This window comes from Lithobates pipiens, unplaced genomic scaffold (genome assembly GCF_037356315.1).
Source record: "Lithobates pipiens isolate NorthernLeopardFrog02 unplaced genomic scaffold, aLitPip1_a1.2 Scaffold_23, whole genome shotgun sequence".
NCBI lineage: Eukaryota > Metazoa > Chordata > Amphibia > Anura > Ranidae > Lithobates > Lithobates pipiens.
Genome location: NW_027507785.1, coordinates 184,726,287 through 184,751,291, shown reverse-complemented (window position 1 = coordinate 184,751,291; position 25,005 = coordinate 184,726,287).

Genomic DNA, 25,005 nt, shown 5'->3' with positions numbered 1-25,005 from the left:
AATTATTGCTACAGAAGATTCTATACATGGTACAGATCTGTTACTTTACAGGTAGACTAAGAGACCCCCCAGGCACTATATTCAAAATAATTGTTCATTTTTATGCTTTCACTTTAAAAATCAAAAAAATCACTGCTCATTTAAAAATGACATTCTTCACTATTTCTTTTTTTATTGATACATTTCCCCCAGGGCAGGACATGGACCCCTACAACCATTGTATGCCCAATTACTTGCATATAAGCCTTCAAAATGGGCACTTTTGATTTTTGACATTTGGGTCCCATTGACTTTAATGACTTTTTACCTAATGGTCACTGCTACCCAGATTTTTTATTATCATTCCTAGTCAGGGCCTTAATAAACTGCACCATAAAATTGTCTTGTAATGAGTTTATACATTTTTGATCTTTAACTGTTCCAGCATTGCCATTTCATTTCTCCAGTCAATTTCCGACCCATTATAATCAAATTCACTCTCCCCCCTCAAACCTAGTTTAAGTAATCCTTCAGCCTTCCCATAAACCTCTCCCCCAGCGCAGCAGGTCCCTTTCCATTTAGGTGCAAACCATATTTAGCATATAGGTTGTGCCCCAATGAAAAGTCAGCCCGGTGCTCTAAAAACCCAATCCCCCCTTCTCACACCAGGTCTTTAGCCATGCATTCAGTTTTCTAACATTCCCCTGTCTTTCCTGTGTTGCACATGGCACAGGTAATATATCAGAGAATATAATTTTGGAGGTTATTCCCTTTAACTTGGAGCTCAGTTCATTAAATTATTTCTTAAGGAGCCTCCACCTTCCATATATTCTGTCATTGGCTCCAATGTGGACCAAGACAGCTGGGTCATGCCCAGCCTCTCCCAGTAATTTATCAACCCAGTCCATCACATGTTGAACCCTGGCATCATTCAGTTGAGGCAATTCTGAAGACAAATTATTCTATCAGTCCTTCTGATTATAGAAATTTGAACTGACAATTGCACAGTACCCACATAACATTTATGTAATTTTGTCCACATAAATAGAGCTTTCTTTTGGTGGTATTTGATCACCACTGCATTTTTTATTTTTGCTCTATAAACAAAAAAAGACAGACGATTTTGAAAAAAATAACAATATTTTCTACCTTCTTTATATTAGTCAGAGCCCCATTAAGTGTCTCTGCCCAACGTTTGGTGGGTGCTGGCAGACATCCAGTGTTAGGCAACCGCAGATTGGCTTCTTCTGTGGGTAATCGCAGCAGAAGTGGCTCACCCGAGGTGCACACACGCAGCCTTTAAGTGCAAGTGCAGAATCACGTATATATATGTGATTCTGCACAGGAGGGACACCCTGTAGCAGTATATCTGCTATGGGGAGTCCCAAACTGGTTTAAAAAATATGAAACCTGTAAAAAATGTACTTCAATATGTAAAATATGATGTATTAATTCCAATAAAATTATAGCTTAATAACTTTTAAAATCATTACATCTGTTACCAGTTAAAAAGTATTCTGATGCAATATTTTCTAGCAAAGGGAAGCACTGATAATTTGCTAATCACTTAATATTGAACTATTATGGATATTAAAATGCTATTCCACTTTAAAAGTTATCTACAATAATGTGATGTACAGCATGTACCCAGTCATGCATCAATCTTTACATGAATATATTGTCTTTAAAGAAAAACATTTCAAGGATTTAACAAAGCCTTTGACATTAACAAAATGCACAATGGAAAGACTGAAGGACAGAAGGACATAACATATGGTGCAATACCACATGCCCACTTCTATAGCTATAATGACTGATAATCAACAGTACATTAGGCAGCTGGATGCTACTGTCTAACAGAATAAAGAATCAAAAACACCATTAGAAATATGACTTTCATATGGGTAGTCAACAAATGTATTATGAGCCATGCTGCTACATTAATAAAAAAATGTGTTTTATTATATTACATTACAGGTTTGGTTGTGAGGCCATGAAGGCAGCAGTCAGAAAAAAAGTCAATGCGTCCTTGTTGAGAAATGACAATAACATATTCACAGTAAAAAAAGGCTTGCTGGCATGTGTCTTTATACATTTGATTTCAGATACAGTTTAAAAAGACACAGCATGCAACAAAATATCCCCCTAAAATGTATGACCAATAAGACTAAATCATAATAAAGAACTCGAAATGTGAAACTGTTAAAACATGCCATTCTAAGTGGTGCTTTCCACTGTTTGTTAAAAATAAAATTTTAATAATAAAACAATTTAATAATAAAACAAATAGATTTCTACTGTATCTTGAGTTCTGTCTGTTTGCTTGTCTCACTGATATATATTTATTTTCATTTTGTTTCTATGTTTATGAAGAAGCCAGCAGGGATCTAAAAATTATTAGCACATTTCTCATCAAATCTGGTAGTGGCCCTTGACTAAGTGCTTGTTTATAGACCTTGATTTGCTTTACAGTCATCGAGTCTGTACCATGTTTATACTATTGAATTGGTTAACCATTTGGTCCTGTTTTTCTTTTTTACATGGGGGGGGGGGGGGGGGTGGGGGGCAGAGCAGATGACTGTTGTAACTTCTTCCTCTGTAAATGGGCTAGTTATGTTTTGCATTGTGTCATTGTATGATCTAGTGTCAGGGGAACTTAATGTTATATAGAAAATGGGTGAGGCCATTGGAAGCTTAGGACATTCTAGATGTATATAAAGTGTCATAAAATTGCCCAAATTGGGTTGTTGACCAGTTCATGTGGGTATTTAACATTATGTTTGTTTTCTCTTAGTCCAAGGATAAGGACTGAGGGGGAGGTGTTCATTCTACCATCAAGGCAGACAATGTGACATTTTTCTCTGCATGCTCAAAAATAGAGACAGTTTTCCTCTTTTTTTTTTTTTTTATTTAGTTATGTTAGTGCTTTTACCGGGGTCTGGCAATTTAGCTTATTTTGAGCTAAACTCTATTCCCTTTTACCCTTAGAATAGTTTACCTGTAAATTAGTAAGGAGTTGGCATTGCTGCTTTGATTTACACAATAGATTTTATAAAAGCCTTTGCCAATGCTTAGTATATGTCCCTTAAAGCCATCTAATAGTGATAAACTACCGTATATACTCGAGTATAGGCCGACCCGAATATAAGCCGAGGCCCCCAATTTACCCCCAAAAAAACTGGCAAACTTATTGACTCGTGTATAAGCCGAGGGTGAGACATGCCTGTCCATCCCTGTGTGTGTGTCCGTCCATCCCTGTGTGTCCGTCCATCCCTGTGTGTCCGTCCATCCCTGTGTGTCCGTCCATCCATCCCTGTGTGTGTGTGTGTCCATCCATCCATCCATCCCTGTGTGTGTGTGTCTCCATCCATCCATCCATCCATCCCTGTGTGTGTGTGTCTCCATCCATCCATCCATCCATCCATCCCTGTGTGTGTGTGTCTCCATCCATCCATCCATCCATCCCTGTGTGTGTCTCCATCCATGTGTGTGTGTGTGTGTGTGTGTGTGTGTGTGTGTGTGTGTGTGTGTGTGTGTGTGTCCAGCCTACCTTTGTCCCGAGCCTCCGTCCCGTGCCTTGCCTCCTTGCCTCCGTCCCGTGCCGTGCCTTGCCTCCTTGCATCCGTCCCGTGTCGTGCCTTGCCTTGCCCCCGTCCCGTCCCGTCCCGTGCCGTGCCGTCCCGTGCCCTCTTCGTCGGCGGCCATTGTAAAGTTCAAAAGCTGCGCCGCCGCCTTCGCCTGTGATAGGCGGAACACTGAATTTCCCAGCAGCCTGTGTTCCGCCTATCACAGACGTCGTATCATCCTCGTCCGTAGTACGAGGATGATACGACGTCCGTGATAGGCGGAACACAGGCTGCTGGGAAATTCAGTGTTCCGCCTATCACAGGCGAAGGCGGAGCCGGAGGCGCGGCTTTTGAATCAGAATGGCCGCTGTCTGTCTGCTCGACACGCTGATCGAGCGGGCAGACAGCGATGACTCGAGTATAAGCCGAGGGGGGCACTTTCAGCCTCAAAAAAGAGGCTGAAAATCTCGGCTTATACTCGAGTATATACGGTACTTAAAAAAAAACCACACAAACAGGTAATGATGGGAAAAATAAATTACAGTGGTAAAAATTCAATATGCATACATACCCTCCCCTGTGTTCCATGTGCTCAAAATAAATATTTAAAAAACCCAGAATAAATTACCTATATCTAAAAAAATGATATTTCATAAACATATGCAATTTCCAACTATTAACTATGCAAAGCTTCCCTTTTATGGATATGAGTAAATAGCCACAATTGATAAAAAATGTGATTAAACATGTTTATGAATAAAAACTATGCAAAGTATCTCCAGTCATTGAAGTGTTAAATATTCTGTACTAATAGTGCTAACACTAACTAGATAGATAGATAGATAGATAGATAGACAGATAGACAGATAGACAGATAGACAGATAGACAGATAGACAGATAGACAGATAGACAGATAACTACACTCTCATTGTTGTAAAAGGTGAATCGCTGTTATGCTACCTCCAGAACCGATCAATCCCCAGGCCCAGGCCAAAGAACCTGAACCTGGTGATCATTTCTGGCGAATGAGATTCTTCCTCTGCATGTGTAAGTGTAAACACAGCAGGAGAAGTGATGTCATCTCTCCTCGTGTTGGTCTTTTCCGTTCCAGACCGAGGAGAGAGAATATCTCACAGTAAGTGCATCAACACTACACTGACTCCAGTTCACATAGGTACACTTGCCACCCCCAGATCATCCCCCCAGTTAACCCCTTCACCCCCTGTAACCCAGTGCAGCATTCTGTACTGGTGTCATTAGTGACACTAATCAGTGTTAGGGTAATTAGTGGTAGGCCTAGATAGGTCTAGGGACCCCCCTAAACCCACTAATATCAGTTTAACACCTCGGTCACCCCCTGTCACCAGTGATCACTGTATAAGTGTCACAGGTGATGCACGTTAGCTAGATTTTTTTTATAGCATCAGGGCACCCGCCGTATATTACCCAATAAAGTTTTAACCCTCTGATCACTTTACGGAGTGATATCAGTTAGGTTTTAGAGTCAGTCAGTTTCTGAATCTCCCCAGGCAGCATCAGATTAGTGCCCATAGCGCTAACATCCATGCACACACAATACACCTCCCTTAGTAGTATAGTGTCTGAACAGATCAATATCAGATCTAATCAGAACTATATTAGCTTCCCTAGCAGTTTAGTTTTTCCAAAAATGCAGTGTTAGTGGGATCAGCTAGCACCTGTGTTTAGTCCCTCCTCCTAGCCCAGCCAAGCCAACCCAAGGGCAGTATCAATCGATCACTGTCACTTACAAAAACACAACACATATAACTGCAGTGTTCGCAGAGTAAGGCCTGATCCCTGTGAACACTTACAGTTTTTCTGGTAGCATTTAAGCCAGGTGCTTTTTTTCCTGTGAGTCTCACTACTGCACCAGTAAAGTTAGAGACCAAAATGTCAAATCAAAGGTACACTAGTGAAGAGGCCTACACATTTCTGAGCATGACAGATAGTGAAGAGGAAGTCACTCATCTGTCAGATTCAGGCTCAGAATATGAACCTGTAGACAGCAGCGGCACCCTGACAGATAGCTCTGATGATGGAGTTGTAGTCCTTGCCAAGGTCAGGTGTACCAGACCTCGTTCTTCTGCTGTCGTTGAGGTGCAGGAACCACATGGCTCACATGGAGCAGAGAGCCAGTACTAGTGCCGCTCATCCTTCTGATGAACTGGCAAGTACCAGAGGCCTAGTACACCCTGGTCGTACATCCAGCACTGCAGTATGATGTGGTGACATGGCAAGTCCCATAAGTGCAGTTCAAGCAAGCGAGGAGGCTAGCACAAGTAGTGTCCGGGTGCCACCATGAAGAAGAAGACAAAAACAGGCCTGTCAAGCCCATAGTGCCCTTCCTGTTGCATTTGCCAAACATAATTGGGAGCCCACCACTTCTGCAGAACCCATACTTCCCCCATTCACTGGCAAACCAGTAATTCAGGTGGAAACAGGTTATTTTACGTCACTTGATTTTTATTCACTGTTTTTCATGGAAGATCTCTATAGATCTATTGTGGACCAAAGCAATTTAAATGCTGGGCAATTCATCCCTGCTAATCCCCAGCTGACCCTTGCCAGAGAATGGAAATCAACTACGGTTTCTGAATTTAAGATCTTCCTGGGCCAATCCCTCCTCACGGGCATAACTAAAAAGAGTGAGTTGCGGTCAAATTGGTCCTTCACCATATGCCCGTGTTCTCTGCCTCCATGACCAGGACACAATAGCAGATCTTGTGGTTCATGCATTTAAATGACAATAAACTCTGTCGTCCTCAGGGTGAATTTGATCGGCTTTACAAAATTCAGCCCCTCGTAAACCACTTCAACCAACAGTTTGCAGCCTTGTTTACTCCTCAACAAGTTGTCTGCATTGATGAGTCCCTGATTAAGTTTTCTGGCCGCATGTCATTCAAACAGTATCTTCCCAGCAAGCGAGCCAGATATGGGGTCAAGATGTATAAGCTCTGTGCCAGGGCCGCATGCTATACATACAGTTTTATGAGGGAAGAGATAGTTACGTAGAGCCAGAGAACTGCCCAGACTACATAGGGAGCGCTGGTAAGTTTGTGTGTGCCCATACTACATAGGGAGTGCTGGTAAGATTGTGTGGGACTTGGTGTCACCCTTATTGGGAAAGGGGTACCACTTGTACGTGGACAATTATTACACAAGCATGACACTTTTTCACTTGTTTGATCATCAAATTAGTGCATTGTGGCACCATGCGATCTAATCGCCGGGGCTTTCGGAAGCAGCTTGTAGATTTCCATCTTAGGCTGGGAGAGAGAGCCTGTTTGGGATGTAATAATTTGCTCACTGTGAAGTGGAGGGGTAGTAAGAATGTTTTCGCTCTGTCCTCTCATCATGCAGACATAACGGTCCAAATTCCTACGGCGACTGGTGTTGTGGAGAAACCCCCCTGTGTCCATGAATATAACCTTAATATAGGAGGGTGGACCTCAACGACCAGTGTTTGGTGCCATACCTAATTGCCCATAAGGCCAGACGCTGGTATAAAAAAGTGTCTGTATACTTATTTCAATTGGCTCTGCTGAATGCTTATGTGCTATATAAAGCTTCAGGACAAACTGGATCCTTCCTTAAATTCCAGGAAGAGATCATCATAGCCCTTCTGTTTTCAGACGGTGCTTTGGCCCAACTTCCCAATCCAAATGCAGTAAACCGGGTGCATGAGAGGCATTTTCCACATGTCCTCTCTTGTACCCCTGCCCAAAGAAACCCCCAAAGAAGATGTTGTGTCTGTAGAAAGCGGGGATATAGGCGTGACACCCATTTTTATTGTCCCTCCTGTCCTGACCAACCTGGTCTTTGCATTTGTGACTTTTTCAAATGCTACCACACACTAGTGGAGTATTATCATAGGGTACAGCATTGTACAGTCCTAGGCACATGTACACAGGACCTTGAAAGATGGGATGGCCATCACATTTTGAGAGACCCTAATCTGCAATGTTTACAGTTTATATAAAAGTGAAAAAAAATAAAATAAAATAAAAAACACACAAGAAAATAAAAAATAAAAAGCCAAAAATAGTTGTGGGTTTATTTTTCTTCTCTCTATTGTTTTATCTCTATTGTCTGCTATATTGTTCTCTGTCCTTTGTTACTATATTTTAGAACTGTAATGTTTTATTTTTACTATGTTTTATTGTATTTGCTTTGCAGGTATGGTAAGTCTATACTGTTATACTGTTATTGTTACCCATCATTTGATTAGCAGGTATGACATTCAGCTGCAGCACGGGTTTATTTACTCTGACAGCAACAGCATTTGCTCCCACTATACATAAAGCCGTGACTCCAGCGCTGTAGGAGGTGATTTCACCACCACAGTTAAAAAAATTAGCATATATGCCGAAGCATGGGGGCAGGGGTGGAGGAGCGATTTTCTTTTAACATTAGGGGTGGATTTCCCCCATGCTTCGGCATATATTTTTTAGACACAGATTGCGTTAAAAAATGTTTTATTTTGATATGTTTTATAGTATTTGCTTTGCTCGTATGGTAAGTTTATGCCCTGTACACATGGTCAGATTTTCAGATGGAAAATGTGCAATCGGATCATGTTGTCGGAAAATTTGACCATGTGTGGGCTCCATCTGACTTTTTCCATCCGAATTCCCGACGCACAAAGTTTGAGAGCTGGATCCCAATTTTTCCGACAACATGATCCGATCGCGTCAATTACGATTGTCTGTAGCCTAGTCTGACGGGACAAAGTGCCATGCATGCTCAGAATAAATTCGGATACAGAAGTGCTTGGTCAGGTAAAACTACCGTTTTTAACCACTTAAGCCCCGGACCAATTGTCAGCCTAAGGACCAGAGGTCTTTTTACAATTTTGCACTGCACTGCTTTAACTGGTAATTGCGCGGTCATGCAATGTTGTACCCAAACGAAATTTGTGTCCTTTTCTTCCCACAAATAGAGCTTTCTTTTGATGGTATTTGATTGCCTCTGCAATTTTTATTTTTTACGATATAAAGGAAAAAGACTGAACATTTTTTTTTTTTCCATAAAATGTTTATTCATTTTTCAAAGAAAAAATATGATAACAAGCTGGACTTAATGTACTAAAGAGGCAAAGTACAGATCATTATTACAGAAAGTTACAATGAAAACATTAATACAAGTGAACAGTCAAACAGAACCTTGAGTCAGAGTTAGGACCTGAGGTGAACTTGTCCCTACATCTCTGGCTCGAACTTAAAACAGTGCAATTTCCCCTATGTCTCTTCCCCTTTTCTTTTCCTCCCCAAGATTGCCATTTTAGTAAGTGTTAAGGGGTGTCTTTTCAAGGGCAAGTCTTGTGTCTCGGGAATATTCAGTCGCCTATAGATGTCGGTCTACTTCCCAGAGACCCAATGTAAGGTTGCGGTGAGCGGGGGGTAATACATCAGCTGGAAGCGAGGTGTAGGGGACCAGGAAGGGGTTCACCTTGTCAGTAGGTAGCTGTCAACCGTTCGTGGGGATGGGCATCTGCGTCAAAGGTCGACCCCCTGTGAGGGGGGATAGTGGGGGTGTAAGGAAAAGAGAAGGGGGAGATAGGAGGTGGGTGGTGGAGGCATAGATTCGGAAGGGGATCTTCTCTCTGGACTCCCCCAGTCGCCTATGTGCAAAATGAAGAGGGGAAATGACAAATCGGTCTGGCCTATATAACCTGGGACCGAGCAAGCGGTTTAAGTCAAGGCAAGGTCACTCTCCAGATCAGACGGGTGTTTGCCCAGAAGGTGAAGGGCTAAACGGGTTGACCCCGGAGTTTAAGGAGCCGTAGTTTCGAAAACGTGTCCATTTATCCCATATCTGTGCGAATTTGTGCGGGGAGTCTCTAGCAATGTAAATTAGTTCCTCCATCTCTGCTATCTTTGCTACCCTATTTAACCAGTCATTTGTGGATGGGACGATGGGAGACCCCCAATGGATTGGGATACAGAGTTTGGCGGCATTGAATAAGTGCATGCCCAGAGAGTTCATGTATGTGCGATTTGGGATTGAAGTGTGGTGGAGGAGCATGCGGGCTGGTGTGAAATCGATAGGGCTGTCGGTAATGATGCTGGATATTCTGTTCACCTGGATCCAGAAGTTCTGAATACCGGGGCATGACCACCAAATGTGTAGGACGGATCCATCATTACCTAGGCATCTCCAACATTTGTTAGGTATCTCTGGGTTAAACTTACTAACTAGATCAGGTGATCGATACCATCTGAAAATAAGTTTGAAGCTATTCTCTTGGGTATTCACGTTCAAGGATCCTTTATGCGTGATGAGAAAGATTTTTTCCCACTCTTCCTCCGAGATCTCTATTTGCAGATCCCTTTCCCAAGCTAAGCATGCTTTCCAGTTTTTCTGTGATTTGGACTGGGAGAAGAGTGAGTGGATCGTTGAGATTAGATGACGCTGGGGTGTGGCTTGTGAACAGAGAATCTCGAAAGGTGTCAGTTGTCTGGAGAGTTCAGTTTCTCTATTTGAAAATATGACCATTTGGGAAAGGGGGGGCTGTCTTTGTCTATCGGAAGCACAGTATAATCCAGGATTTCCCCGTTTTTGTAAAACTGATGTGCAAGCAGTTCCTTATGTGGCCAATTACCTTTAAGAAAGTTTATGGACATGCCAGGGGGAAACACTGGGTTAAGCCGGATAGGCATGAGGGGTCCTGGGTTGGAGGAGAGGTTGAATTTCCTGCACGCTTCTTTAAAGTTAATTAGAGTGCACATCACAGCAAACGGAGGCTGATGAGGGGCGGGCACAGGACGTGAGGCCGCTGTGCGCGCCTGAGGGGAGGGGCTGACCTGCGCTGACAAGGGGCGTGAGCACGGGGAGCTGGAGATGGAAGCTGTGTCCATACCAGAGGAAGCGTGTAGCTCCGACCGGAGCGAATACGAGCACCCCCCCGCTGCAACACGCTACCTATGCCGCACTCCCCGATCGGCCCTCCGCCATCAGAAACGGACCGCCCGTATGAAGTACCGCCGGCGTGCGGCGACCCGACCCCCCTCACTCCCCCTCTGCACTAGTGTGGAACCTGGATGAAACTCTGGAGAACACACAGACACCGTGGAGAACGAAAAACAACAATTGCCTGAGACAAACCAAGGACGGTATTGTAATATGCAATGCGATAGAATTTAACTGTTTGGGAACTGCATAGCTGAGCGTGGGGATAGATGCCCCCTGCCAGTGTAGTGTAGTGGGAGGTGAATAAGGTGCTGTTTCTCTGTGGAGCATTACAACTTTCCTACTTAGACAAAGAGTTGTGCTTCAGAGGTGTGAGAGGGAAAACTCCCCCTGTTTTTCTTTCTTTTTTTTTTTTTTCTTCAAGGATCCTCACTCACAGGCTTCTTATTTATAATTTAAGACACAAGTTCAATATGATATACCTTGAAACAACCCTGTATTGATTCTGTGCAAGCATGGGCCATCTGTGGTCAGTTTCTAATAACCTAAGTGCCTTACAGTGAATACGAATGTTCTATAGTGAATACGAATGTTCCACAGTAAATTGGAGAACAAACTGACTGGGAGCAAAGGTGAGCACCATAATGGCTCCACACTGCAGATGTGAAAGGTGAACATCTTTGCGAAGCCCCAGAGGTATATGTTGGTGAATTCTCTCTGTTGCTAATAACCCTCTCTCACAGATATGTTGCTCACTCATGGTGTATCTAACTGTGTATGATCCTGCAACATTGTCGCACAAATCCTGATTGAGTGGCAAAGGAAGCGAAGCCAATTGGGCTGCGTTGTCATAAAGATTTAGAATATCTAGTAATAACCTATTTTTAATACCGCTCATGCAGGTTTGGATCTAATGTTGATAAACTTATATGCACAGGCACATGCTTTCTTTACCGTGAACGAGAAGCCAGGATCAATACTGGCAAGCTACATTGGAATGCCCGGGACGGTGTTATCACGATAAACAGGGATACTTCTTTCTTGGTGTTTTTTTTTTTTTCTTTTTTTTGGTGTGTGCCTCAGGTGGTCCGCATATTCGCGGGTCTCGAATTGCATGTTCCAAGGCAGCTTGTAATGCGATAATGTAAATAACGGCTGAAATATAAGCAGGGCCAGCTAAGTAGATCCTTCAAATAAAGGCAAATGGTATCTCTATAGTAACGATATTAAAGCTTTTCTAGATCACCATCAACATTGTGGGCGGGACTTAAAGGAGTCTTAACATATAGCAGCCCAGCTTACTGGAAAAACCTGACTCTAACTGTGGACATAGTAAAGGGAGAAGATCCCATCAGAAAAACTACAGTTTTGAATCATTACTCATAAACATCCATAGTGAAGCACAAAGTGAGCACCATAGCCTTAAAACTGCGGACTGACCTCTATTAAACGGACATACTAGGCCTGATTAAAGGAGGGGAGGAGAGGAGGGCAAAGAGGAAAAGAAAGTGGTAAAATAAGAAAGAGGCAAAGGACCCCATAAGACATCATGAGTAAATCAGCCAATAAAGCCGCTAAAAGCGGAACCTCGCGGTCTTCTAAAGAGAAAGGTTTAGACACCACTATACAACAATACTTAACGCAAGGAGGAAGCCCCAAACACACAGGTACAGGCAAGAAACAACACTCTGACCAAGAGCAGAGAAAAGGTCTAGGTAAACACCAGGAGGATACTACCGCACTCATAGGAGCGGAGATCGGGATTGAAAGCGATATTGACAATAGCAAAGCGGATGACTCAAGGATAATAGATCTACCCCCTACAAAAGGAGAAATGCGGGAGATGCTACTGAGTCTTGAAAATGCAATTAAGGGGGATATCCATGGGCTCCGAGAGGATCTCGGAAGCCTGTTAGAGAGAGTAGAGGCAACGGAGAATCGCATTGAACAACAAACCCAGGATGTAAACAAAATGAAGGAGCAAGTCGAAATAGTAAGACGAGAGCAGAGGGAGATATGGTACAAATTGGAAGACCAGGAGAACCAAACTAGAAGAAAAAATCTACGGATTCGATCCGTCCCGGAGGAAAAGGGAGAAGACCTGAAAAAGATACTTGAAAGCATATTCGACGATTATTGGAGAGATGAGAGAGAAAACTCCCCAAAAATTGATAGGATCCATAGAATAGGCAAAATACGCCAATTTGACACAGAGAGACCTAGAGATATCATTGTAAGATTTACCTATTTTGAGGATAAGGCAACACTCTGGAGAAAGCTCAGAGGAAAAACCATACGACAGTACAAAGGTCGCGAGATACAAATTTTCTCTGATCTATCTTATGCGACTCTAGCGAGGAGAAGGCTATTGAAGCCGCTGCTAGTAGAGATGAATGCGCAAAACGTGAAATATAGTTGGGGTTTTCCAGCATGCTTGATAGGTTTTAAAAACGGTCAATCAGCTAAGCTGAGATACCCGGAAGACCTGGCAGATTTTTGCAAGAGATTGGATCTATGTATTCCGGAACTCCCAGGCTGGGAATGAGAGAAGACGGGGTTATCATGGTCGGGAGGAATGTGATATAGATGCCGGCTGAGGGGGAACAGGGGGGAAGAGGGGAAAGAAGGTGGTAAGTGAAGATGATGGAAGGAGGGTGGAGACGTAGGGGATGCGCCCTCTCTCCTGCCCAAATAGGAGAGGAGAGAGGAGGCGTAGGTTAAGGAGCCTCAGACCCTCAGAACAAGTTGTCTGAGAGATGGTAAGAGTCCATACGACCATCTACCAGACAAGGGCCAAGTTTAGGCCGCAGGAAGGGGGGAGATGGGGGAGGGGGGTAAGGGCAGAGGGGAGGGAGGTGGGGTACAGATTGGGTAAAAGGGGGAAGGGGAGGGTATTGTGGGAGGGGGGACGAGGGATAGGGAGGAAAAGTAGATCATCTGAAAAATCTAATATTACTACCCGAGTAGGAGAAGAGAGGTGTAAGGGAATTAGGAAGCTAAGGGTCAAATGAATGGTGTAAATTTCGTAACATACAATGTAAAGGGACTGAATACCCCAACCAAGAGGCATAAGATATTGGCAGAGTTAAAGCAATATGAGGCTGACGTGGTGGCTCTTCAGGAGACACATATCTCCCTGACATCAAATATTAGACTATATTCGAAGAACTTCCCTAGTTGGTATTACAGCGACACAATCTCTACAAGGAGTAGAGGGGTTGCGATAGGTTTTTCAAAAAAAACGAAATTTCAATTAGTTGATAGGATGAGCGACGTGGAAAGGAGGTATCTGTTCCTGAAGGGTACACTAGATGAGATGGATTGCACAATAGTGAACATTTATGCCCCTAATATCAACCCTATGGGGTTCCTACAGATGATATTAAATAAGTTAACTAAGTTCAAGAAGGGATACGTGATATTGTTAGGGGATATTAATTTTTGTCTCAATCCGGGAGTAGATAGCTCATCCGGGATACAGAGGATAAGAAATGATCAGCTAAGAAATATTCAGCAAAAATTATATTCTAACCAGCTGGTAGATGCGTGGCGAGTTATGAATCCAAAAAGTCGAGATTATTCGTTTTACTCCCCGGTACATGCGACATACTCCCGTATTGATTATATTTTTATTGATCACGGGTTACTAGATCAGACGGTCGATGCTAGAATAGAAGCAACCACCCTCTCAGACCATGCTCCTGTCAAGATTAAAATTAAGAATTTAAGTAATAAGATAAGATCCTCGACATGGCGGATCAATGAAGACCTGCTATATGATGAAGAGGATAGAGTCAGGATTGGTAAAGAAATCGAACACTACTTTGCACTGAATGATATCCTGGAAACTGCAGGTCAAATAGTGTGGGAAGCACATAAAGCTTATATAAGAGGAATATTGATCGCAGTAGGATCAAAAAAAAATGAGGGCCATGAAAACGAAAAGGTTAACGGAGGAGATTTATAACTTAGAACAAGAGCATAAAAAAAATCAGCCCCAAAGGGAAATTATATACAAAAAACTAGTTAAGACCCGCGAGGAATTAAAGGACCTCCTGGAACAAGAAACCAGGAGGGTATTTAATAGTAGAGCCCGCGAACGCTACCTCTGGGGGCATAAAATTGGTAAATATCTAGCTAAGATAGTGCAAAAAGAAAAAACTAAAAATTTTATTGGCAAAATAATGAATAAAAATGGTAACATGGTATTCTCAACTAAAGCAATTGCGGAAACCTTTAGGAAATATTATGAAGAGACTTACTCAGACAGAGAGTAAAAGGTACAGGGTGAGGTTCGGGAAAAGAACACGGCCGCTTTCCTAAAAAAAATTAGACTACCCAAAATTAGTATGTTAGAAAGGGAGACCCTTGACCAACCAATCTCGGTCGAAGAAATAAACAAGGCTTTGACAAAATCAGCCTCGGGAAAATCTCCTGGACCGGACGGGTTCACAACACTCTATTATAAAATATACAGAGAAATTCTGACACCAAAAATATGCCATTATTTTAATGGGTTGGGAGAGAAATTTAGCATGAGCAGTGAGAGCCTATCGGCCACAATCACATTGATTCACAAAGACGGGAAAGACCCAGCCCAATGCACCAGCTACAGGCCAATTTCGCTACTCAACACAGATACGAAACTGTACGCGAAGATTCTAGCAGAGCGAATAAGGGTCTTGATGAAGAGTCTGGTCCATCCAGACCAGGTGGGGTTCGTATCAGGAAGGGAAGGGAGAGACAACGGTCTGAGAACCTTGTTGTTGATCCAACAGATGCAACGGAGGGAGACCCCCAGTCTACTTCTGTCTACGGACGCACAAAAGGCGTTCGACAGAGTGGACTGGGGGTTTATGTTTCAAACAATGGCTAAGATGGGAATAGGCCCGATAACAATACAGAGGGTGAGAGTTTTATATAATAAACCCACTGCGCGAGTAAAAGTTAATGGACAGGAGTCTGCTAAATTCGAACTGGAACGGGGGACAAGACAGGGGTGTCCCCTGTCACCCCTCCTGTTCGTGATGTCAATGGAACCCCTCCTCACATTAATCCGAGATAGTCCTGGTATAATGGGGGTAAAAATGGGGAAGGAGGAACATAAATTATCAGCCTTCGCAGACGATATATTATTTTATATATGTAATCCCAAACAGTCTGTCCCTAATTTAATAAGGATATTAGAAAAATATGGAGAATTGTCCACCTTCAAAATAAATCGATCAAAATCAGAAATATTAAATATAAATATCAATAAGATAGAGGCGCAAACATTTCAACAGAATTGGTGCTTCCCGTGGAGAAAGGAACTTAAATACTTGGGCATAAAACTGGCTAATTCTGAGAAGAGACTTTACCGCATCAACTACATACCATTACTAAATGAAATTAGGGCAGAGTGTAAGAGATGCAGTAAAAGCTCAATATCTTGGTTGGGGCGAATAAACATCGTGAAGATGATAATATTTCCAAAAATGTTATACCGTCTTCAGATGCTACCGATAGCGTTATCTAATACATATTTGGTTAAACTGAAATCAGTTCTAAACAAATTTATATGGAAGCATAAAAAACCCAGAATAGCATTTGCTAGCTTGAGACAATCAAAAGATAGAGGTGGGCTGGCAATCCCAGACATCCAGTTGTATTATAAAGCGGTGGCCCTGTCTAGGGTGAGCGAATGGACCAAAAGGGATAATATAGAAAAAAAATGGGTAAAACTTGAACACAAAAGTTGTGGAGCACAATTAGGTAAACAAATATGGAACCCCCCACATAAGAGGCAGGAATTAGGAATAGGAAATAATTTAACACGTAACACTTTCCGAATATGGGATATGGTATACAAGCACGTCAATGGAAAATATAATTCACCCCTTATAGCACTAAAGGATAATAAATATTTCTTGCCAGGCTGCACGGAGATAGGAGGCAACTGGGTAAAGAAGGAAGCACAGCTTAAAGATGTAATGAAGGAAGGTAATATAGCACCTTTTCACGAATTAAAACAAAAAACAGATATAATGGTGATTGATGAGTGGAGGTACTGCCAGCTCTCCCGCTTCATAAAGACATTACCGCAACCGATTAGGGCGGCTGACGAAATGACTACATTGGAACAACTGTCTATATCAAAGAATTCCAAGGGGATAGTGTCTAGGTGGTACAAGTTGCTGTTGTCGGCGGGGGAGCTGGGAATGCCCCCATTCGTCAAAAAATGGGAAAGGGAACTAGGTTCACAAAAGGATAAGGTAATGTTAGGTAAAATATTTAAATTGGCCCATAGCTCAGCCATTGACGCCAAAACCGCAGAGATGAGCTATAAATGCTTGTCGAGGTGGTATTATACCCCAGATAGAAAGAGCAAATTTCAAGCAGATACGTCAGGGGAATGTTGGCGTGGATGCGGGGAAATAGGTACCATGGCTCATATTTGGTGGGGGTGTCCGAAGATTAAGAACTATTGGAATCAGATCCTATCGCATATCAAGACCATAACCAGTTCTGTAGTAAGTGCAGACCCCTGGGTGGTCCTGTTTCATGCTACAGAGGGCAGCGTAAAACAGTACAAGATGTCCTTGACCCCACATTTATTAAATGCGGGGAAAAAACGAATCCCAAAAAAATGGCAAGAGCCGGAAACTCCTACGATGTGGGAGTGGGTGGATGCCGTAGAAGGGATATATAAGAGTGAATGTTTGGAGGATAGCTCGGGGGGTAGAAGTAATAAGCATACGCTGGATAAATGGAAAAGCTGGCAGGAATTTAAAGGGTGATGGAGTACCTCAGAAGGATTAAGGGCACCGATTTAAACGGGTATAGATATGTATAATGTATTCAGCTACACAATGATCTACTAGGTGGGATAGGGGAGGTGGGGGGGGGGGGGAATTAGTGGAGGGTGGGGGTGAGTATTGAGTACGGGAGATGTTGACCAAACAAACGTGGGTAGGTTTTGAGCCATGAAAGTTGTTTGGATTTTGCATATCACAAATATATAGATATAAATATATGTATGGGAAAAAAAAAAAAACGCCACCATGATGTAAAGAAATGAGAGGTAACCTGAGCAAACAGCGGATGTGAGGACTGGGTTTTCCTCGGAGATTATTGGTTTTACTGAGTTGGCAAAAAAAAAAAAAAAAAAAAAAAAAGTTAATTAGAGTGGCATTCACAAGGTGATGTTCTTTTAGGGCCTTAGGTACAGAAGAGGCAGGGATCCAGGGCGTGTGTTTGATGGGTAAGGTCGAGAATGCGTTTTCTATATTGAGTCCTTATCCGGCCCATGAGCTGACCAGTCAATGATTCTGACCATTTGGCAGGCTAAAGAATATAATTTAAGATCCGTAAGACCTATACCCCCTATGGTTTTGGGGCTCGTAAGTTGGTTATAGCTAATTCTTGGGCGCTTATGTTTCCATAAAAATTGTGTGGACGCACGTTTGAGGTGTATGAAAAAAGAGGCGGGGAGCTGAATGGGGATCGTCTGTAGTAGGTACAGAACTCTGGGGAGCACATTCATCTTAAGAATGGCTGCCCGGCCAAACCACGAGAAGTGGGGCTTGTCCCATCTATGTAGATCTTCGGTAATGGAGCGCGACAGTGGGAGGAAGTTTTTTGAGAATAGGTTGGGCAAATGCTTGGGGAGTTGAATTCCTAAGTATGTTATAGCTTCTTGCTTCCAGGAGAAGGGAAACGCGTTTTGGCATTGGGAGACTAAGGCCGCGTACACACGGGCGGATTGTCTGCCCAACTTAGTCCGCTGAACCGTGTTTCAGCGGACAATCCGCTCGTGTGTGGGCTTCAGCGGACTTTTTCAGCGGACAGTCTGACGGACTTAGTCTTTCGGAATTTCCGTAATTTTGTCCGTGCAAACTTGGTTTTGTCCGTCCAAACTTGGTTTCAGCGGACAGTCCGCTCGTGTGTAGGCAAGTTGGACGGACTAAGTATGGCGCATGCTCAGAAAGGATTTACACGGCCGAAGGTTGAATTGCAGTGTATTGGACGTCGTTTTTCTAGTCCCATCGTACGTGCTGTACACGTCATCGCGCAAGTTTTCAGCGGACTGTTTGTTCATCGTGTGTGGTCAAGTCCGTTCATTCAAAAGTTGAACGGACTGTCTGTCGTATTGTCTGACGAACTTAGTTGGGCAGACAATCCGCCCGTGTGTACGCGGCCTAATTCATTAGGCAGAGTGATATTTAGAGCATTAGATTTCGAGAAATTGATTTTCAAATTGGATAGTCTGCCAAAGATTTCAAAGTCTTTGAGTAGGTTCGGGATTGATGTTAGCGGTTCGCTGAGAAACAGAAGGATGTCATCCGCAAATGCCGCTAACTTATGAGTATGTCCTGCTACCTGAACCCCCCTAATATCTTCATTAAATTGGAGGCGTCTAAGGAGGGGTTCAAGCATCAAAATAAATAGAATAGGGGACAGAGGGCATCCCTGCCTCGTTCCGTTTCGGATGGTGAAGGCATTTGACAGGTGGCCGTTAACCCTTATGCACGCAGTGGGGGTTGTGTAAAGGGACAGGATCAGAGTAAACAATCTGCTGGGTAGCCCCAAATGTCGGAGTATCGCTCCCAGGTAGTCCCAGGCCAGCCTGTCAAATGCCTTCTCCGCATCCAGAGACAGGAAAAATCCCTTTTCATTGTGGGACGTGAGCCAATGGTGTAAGTTAATGGCCTTGGTAGTATTGTCCCTGGCTTCTCTGCAAGGGACGAAGCCCACCTGATATTTGCCAATAAGAGAGGGGAGGAGCGGAAGTAGGCGATTAGCTAGTATTTTGGCAAAGAGCTTGATGTCCGAATTGAGTAGGAAGATGGGCCTATAACTAGTGACCGAGGATGCGTCCTTTCCCGGTTTGGGGATGACCGTGATGTGGGCTTCTAAAAGCCGATGGAACGGTGTATCTGGGTTGCTAAGAGAGTTAAAAGCCCGAAGAAAGGGCGTTGTAAGGATCTCCGTAAAAGCCCTGTAATAAGGGGCGGACAGGCCATCAGGCCCCGGGCTTTTGCCTGTTTTTAATTGCTTGATGGCCTGCCTCAGCTCCAATTCAGAGATGGGGTTATCTAGCTCAGAGGCCATTTCACAAGATATTTTCCCAGGGCTATATTTCTCTAAGAAGTCTGTAAGGAGCGTTTCCCTTTGTCGCTGGGCGGTGGGTAGAGTTGTTGGGCAGGGTAGGTTATAAAGGGCCTTGGAATATGTTTCGAATTGGGTTGCTATATCTTCCGACGACGTGTGTGACGTGCCCCCTGGGTCCGTTATAGCGTGAACATTAGTGGAAGCACGCTTGGTGCGGATGGCCTGGGCCAAGAGTCTACCGTTTTTATTGCCTTGTTCATAGAACAACTTCTGATTAAGGATGAATTTACGATGAGTTTTACGGTTTAGCGTCTCCTGTAGGAGCTGTCTTGTAGCGGTCAGGTCTTGAAGTGTGGCCTGAGCTAACGATTGCTTATGGGCTCGTTCAAGTTGTTGGATTTTGTGAACTAATTCGGAGATGTGTGTTTGGTTCGCTTTTTTCCGCAATGCGGCGAGTTCTATAAAATTGCCCCTTATGGTGCACTTATGGGCCTCCAAGATCGTTATTGGGGAGATTGTGGGGTCGTTATTTTCTTGGAAATAGTGATTTAGGCTAGATGTAATAGAATTGAGGTCTGCCTCAGAGGAAAGGAGAGAGGCGTCTAAGCGCCAGATTTTTGTGAACCGGGAGGGTAAGGAGCATGGAGATCGGATGGTGGTCTGCTAAGAGAAGCGGTTCTATCAAGGCTGACTTGAGCAGGGGGAGGTCTCTTTGGGAAATGAATAGGTAATCTAATCTAGAGTATCTGTTATGTGGGGTGGAAAAAAAGGTATAATCTTTGGTGTTGGGATGTAAAGTGCGCCATGCATCGTGCAGGGTGAGAGCTTGGAGTAGGGTTCTGATCTGTCGCAAGGATCTGTAGGGAAGGGAAGATGTACCCGATGAGGAATCTAGGAGGGGTTGGAGTACAGCATTAAAGTCGCCGCCAAGGCCGGTCATTCCCGATTGAAAGTTCGTTAGCAGATCTGTGACAGTTCGGAAAAAACTCACCTGTGCTGTGTTAGGGCTGTAAATGTTTGCCAAAGTAACTGGTCGATTATAGAGAAGTCCCTTCACGAAGATGTATCTTCCATCTGGGTCGATCATGGAGTCTTCTAGCTGCCATGGGACGTTTCTAGCGATGAGGATTGAAACTCCCTTAGTTTTTGCAGAAGGGTTTGTAGAGTGATAGACTGTAGGGTATTTTCGACTTAGAAGGTTAGGGACCTGTCTAGTACAGAAGTGTGTTTCTTGTAAGAAGGCTACGTCCACCTTCTGTTTGGACAAAAGGTTCAGGATCTGGCTACGTTTTTCGGGGATGTTAAGGCCTTTCACATTTTGAGACCAAATTTTTAGAGTGGAAGGGTCCGAAGTAGGAGTTGAGTTAGGCATATTTGTGTCAACTAAGGCGGTTATGGTAACGTGGGGTAGTTTGGCCCAGCTCTGTGATCAGTAGCGTGCGTTCCCCACAATCAGGCGGAGTGGACTTTAAGCCGTGAGGCGGGGGTCCGGTGATTGTGGGGGAAGTCTCCCCTTACGGGGTATTGTGAGGTTTGGGGGAGGCCGGAGAGAACAAGGTTGGGGGGAGAGAGCAAAGGATATGTAGGAAAGGTACTGGGAGAGCGGATGGGGGATAGGATTAGAGTTAGAAGGTTAGGGACCTGTCTAGTACGGAAGTGTAGAGAGAGAAAAAAGAGAATGAGGAAAAGAGAAAGCTGGAGGGTTGTGTAGCACAGCTACCTTACCCTGACCTAGTGCAGTTAGTCCGGTGTGGGTCAACAGTCGGGAAGTCCGTCCGTTGTGTGAGTGCGTGGAAGGTAGTCCGGGTCGTGTCCCTATAGGGGTCAGTCCGGCGGGAGTCCTTGCAAGATGTCCGTGGGTTTGGCAGGAGCCTGCTAGAGTAAGTAGGCGGAGGGAAGATAAAAAGTTATGAAACCATGACTGCACAACATGTGATATATAGAACATTAAAACAACAAATAACAAGGGGGGATCCATGAACAATAGGGATCCATCTAACATTGCCCCAGATAAGGAGATTGAGATGTATGGGGCGTGGAAAGGGCAAGACTGAACATTTTGAAAAAAATATAAATTTTCTACTTTTTGTTATAAGAAAAATCGAATAAACTAAATTTTAGTCATACATTTAGGCCAAAATGTATTCAGCCACATGTCTTTAGTAAAAAAAAATGTCAATAAGCATATATTTATTGGTTTGCGCAAAAGTTATAACATCTACAAACTAGAGTACATTTTCTGAAATTTACACAGCTTTTAATTTATGACTGCCTATCTCATTTTTTGAGGTGCTAAATTGGCAGGGCAGTACAAACTCCCCCCCCCCCCAAATGACCCCACTTTGAATTAGTTTTTATTAAAGGTTTTCACATGACAGGAATATAAGGACAAGAATATACATCTTCCAAAAAAAAAAGAAGTTACAGGGTGAACAGTAACATATGGTACAATCATAGGTTTAGACAGATTAGGAAAAAAGGCATATTGAAATAACCTCTGAAGTTCCAAAATAACAGAAGAGTTTCAACATATCATCATGTATACTGTTACTAAACCTTATTTAGTATCTGTTGTCTATCCATTCGTATCTCTATCGAGAAGGGGATAGACTAAAATCATAGAAAGCATAGAATAAAAAATGAAGCTTAAGGGGAAGAAACCAAAAGAAGAGAGAGGGAAAAGGGAAGGAACCAGCAGAGAATTCCAGGAGAAATAAAGAAGAGATGGAGAGGGAGAGGAAAGGGTAAGGGATAAGGGGGATTGAGATGGACCCGATGTTGTAAGCATAATAATAATGTAAATCAATAATACAGAAGTAGCTCAATGATATTTAAGTTTCCATAGTTTCCAATTATCAGTACGTTTCATACCATTTCCCAATCTTTGTAGCAATAAAGTTTCATATACACAGTTAGTTTTAACAATAGTAAGTACTTCTGAAAGATTGGGGATCTGGTCTGATTTCCATTTTCGAGTTATAAGGGACCTGGCCGCCAAGAGAATGTGTGTTACAACCGTGCGGTACTGGGGGGGGGGGGGGGGGTAGGTCTCTATTCCTAAATTTAGTAGGGCTAGGCCTGGCTCGGAGGAAGAGATAATTCCGGTAAAGGAGGATAACAACCTGAACACACTGTTCCAGAAACTGGTCAAGCTTTTGCAAGACCAGAGAACATGTTTGAGAGTACCCACTCCCCCACAACCCCTCCAGCACAAATTAGAATGCTTAGTGGAAAATTTGGACATCCGATACGGGGTAAGGTACCACCGTAAGGATATTTTCTGGTATAGCTCCCAGTGGTTGACGCATCTAGAGGCTTTGTAAATTGAGTTAATGGCATATTGCCACTGTTTCGGTGAATATACCTTCCCCAAGTCTCCCTCCCACTTTAAATATGGGGAGGACTTGGTGAAAACATTTTTATGCTGGAGGAGGCCGTAAAAAAGGGAGACTCCCTTTACTGATGTACATTTATGCATATAGAATTTCCAGATCTCTTCTTGTAGGAATAACTGGTACGTTGGTAACGAGCGTAGAAAATGCGATATTTGGCCATATTTATACATCTCCCCTGCCTCAAGACCATATTCCGCCCTAAGAGTATTAAAATCTTGAATTTTCCCTTCATAGAGCAGATCAGATATTAAAGTAATACCCTTAGTTTGCCAGTTCTGAAGGGAAAGATTGGGAATAGCCCTAGTGAGTATCTCAATGCCTAAAGGTATCTTGACTTCTCCCGATTCTGTGTTTTCAATCCGCCCGAGACCCCTCCATGCCCAAAGAGACACCTGAATTGTTAGGGGTAAACGATGTAGAGGGAAGGGTTTCAAGCGGTCAAGCCACAACAAAGTAAGAAGGTCTCCCGTCGGGGACATGGTTTGTTCAATACCCCGCCAAGGGGCAGGTGCTTGTTTGTTAAACCAAGTTTTAAGTTGGGTGAGTACGACAGCTTGAAAGTAATCCTGTACCTCGATGTGGCCCATGCCCCCTACTCTTCTATGTTTTATCAATAAAGCCTTAGAGCATCTAGGTTTCTTCTGTTGCCAGATATAGTTGTTGAGGAGCGAGTTGAGTGACTTAAGATATGTGGCCTTAATAGGAATAGGTAGCGTACGGAACACATAGAGAATCTGTGGGAATAATAGCATTTTAAAGGAGGCCAGACGCCCTGACCAAGTTAGTTCTGTTTTAGAGATACGTTTGGTCTCAGCGGACAGCTTTTGGAGCGGCCGAAGATAATTGGTATCTGCCAATCAATTTGGGTCTGCCGTAATTTGGAGGCCCAGGTATGTTATGCTATCTTCTTTCCATGAGTAAGGGAAAAATTTCTGTAATTGAAGTTTTAACTCTTGTGGGATATCTAGAGGGAGGACAAGGGACTTGGTATCATTAATTTTATAGTACGAGATACGACTGAAATTATCTAAAACCGTCTGGGCATATTTCAAGGATGTCTTTGGGGACATAAGAAACAAAATTAATGTCGTCAGCGAAAAGGTTTATTTTATGATCCTTGCTGTGGAAGGTAAAACCCCGAATGCCCGGGTGTGACCTAATTTTTTCCGCTAGGGGTTCAATCAATAAATTAAAAATTGAGGGGGAAAGGGGGCACCCCTGCCGTGTGCCATTTGTGATATTGAAGGATTCAGATAGGATACCAGAGGTATACACTTTAGCGGAGGGGGTAGAATAAAGGGCCAATATTGCTGTAAGGATAGGGCCTTCAAATCCGAATTTATGCAGAACAGAACTCATATAGCCCCAGTGTATCCTGTCGAACGCCTTCTCCGCATCCAAAGAAAGGAGCAGAGAAGGCGTCCGACAGGATCTCGCATGGCACACCACATCAATCACCCGTCTAGTCGCGTCAGATGCCTGTCGCCCCATTGTGAACCCTGCTTGGTCTGGGTTTATAAGTGAGGGTAATACGTGAAGTAGCCTCTGGGCCAGGATTTTTGCATAAAGCTTAACGTCCGTGTTTAGGAGCGATATAGGGCAGAAATTAGATGGGGTATCAGGGGCTTTTCCCGGTTTGGGTATGGTGACAACATATGCGCCTAGCATTTCCGAAGGGAATGAAGAAGATGTAGTCGCTTGGGAGTAGATCGTTTGTAAAGTAGGGGTCAGTAGTTCGCCAAATTGTACATAATATTCACCCGGAAGGCCATCAGGACCAGGGGATTTGCCCAAAGGCAAGGACCTGATGACTCTCTGTATTTCCGCTTGGGATATAGGGGCATTAAGGGCTGAAAGTTGTTCCTCCGATAATTTGGAAAGGGAGACACCAGCTAAGAAAGTTTGAATATCCGCTTCTACAGGTTGCGAAGTTTTAGGGTCCGAGTTAATGTTATAAAGGGATGCATAATAATGGGCAAAGGAATCTGCTATACCTTTGGGATTATATATTTTGCTTCCGTCCGAAGGGTTGATTAAGTAG